This window comes from Solanum tuberosum, unplaced genomic scaffold (genome assembly GCF_000226075.1).
Source record: "Solanum tuberosum cultivar DM 1-3 516 R44 unplaced genomic scaffold, SolTub_3.0 scf00344, whole genome shotgun sequence".
Taxonomy (NCBI): domain Eukaryota; kingdom Viridiplantae; phylum Streptophyta; class Magnoliopsida; order Solanales; family Solanaceae; genus Solanum; species Solanum tuberosum.
In genome coordinates, this window is record NW_006239273.1 from 505,962 (window position 1) to 507,233 (window position 1,272).

Genomic DNA, 1,272 nt, shown 5'->3' on the forward strand with positions numbered 1-1,272 from the left:
ACGGTTGACCAGCACGGACCGTCATTCGATCCATGGTCCGTAGTTCTGACCGTAGATGAGGGTCAGCAGCCAGTTAGTTGAAAAATATTGATGGGTCAACTTTAGAGAGTCATAACTCTTAGCACAAAATGAATTAGGTGTCCCATGACCTATTAGATGATAGATAATTGAATTATCTTTCCAACGCCACCAAGTTTGCTTAATTCCGACCTCCGAGTAAAAAGTTATGCTCATTTTAGTTAAGCCCTGTCGGGCAGACACGACCTACGGACCCAATCGACGGACCGTAGGTCCAATCCGTCGATCACTCCGACAGCAGTTAATTCAGGGGTCTTTTGGTCTTTTTCTATTTCGTTTAACCCTTAAGATACGTCATGTAAACCCTAAATCATGAGGTTTTAGTCAGATTAAGCCTAGAAACATAACTAGAACTTACATTAGTCAAAATCATTAATCAAAACTTAGAAAATTAGAATCAAGAAAGGAGAAAAAGGTCAAGAACCCTAGTTCAAGAACGCAGCAAGTTTTCTTCAGTTCCATCCCAGAAATCAAAAGAATTTCTCCGTGAAATTCGTCACCAAGTATGTGGGATTTCACTAGTGGGTTCCTTTCACCCCATTAGGTCCCTAGAATTCAGTCAGATTCTTGATTCCATGATTATGAACAGACCTAGGGTTTCTAGAATTACAACAGATCATCATGAATTAGTTATTTAAATGTTCCAAATCAGATTATCATGTTATTGCTCAGTTTCTTACATAAATTTCAGAACCCTAGCTATGTATTTCATTAGTTCTTGAATTACACACGCTAGGTCATATATTTCAGTTATTCAGATATACATGCTCCTGTTTTATGCCACATTATTAGTATATTTCAGCATAAACCCTATTTTGAGTAATAAATCTTGAGAAGCTTTCCTTTAAGACAACTTGAGTTTTAAACTGAGCTTTTGAGAAAGTTAAGATGAGTGTTGAGAAAGAGCTTCTGAAACATGATTAGTATGACAATTGAGTAGGTCATCAATGTATGAATAGTATGGTATCTAGATATACCATCAATGTTTATGCAGTATGACTTCCCAAATCATCAATGATCAGAGTATAATATGATGATGAATTTTTTTCTAAAAAGGAGTTTTCAAGTATGAGTATCTACATGTCAGCATTTTGAGTTATTCAGTATTCCAGTCATAATATATTCAGTTATACATGCCTCAGTTTATGAATGCATCATTATCAGATTAATTGTTGCATTCTCAATTTGCATGTT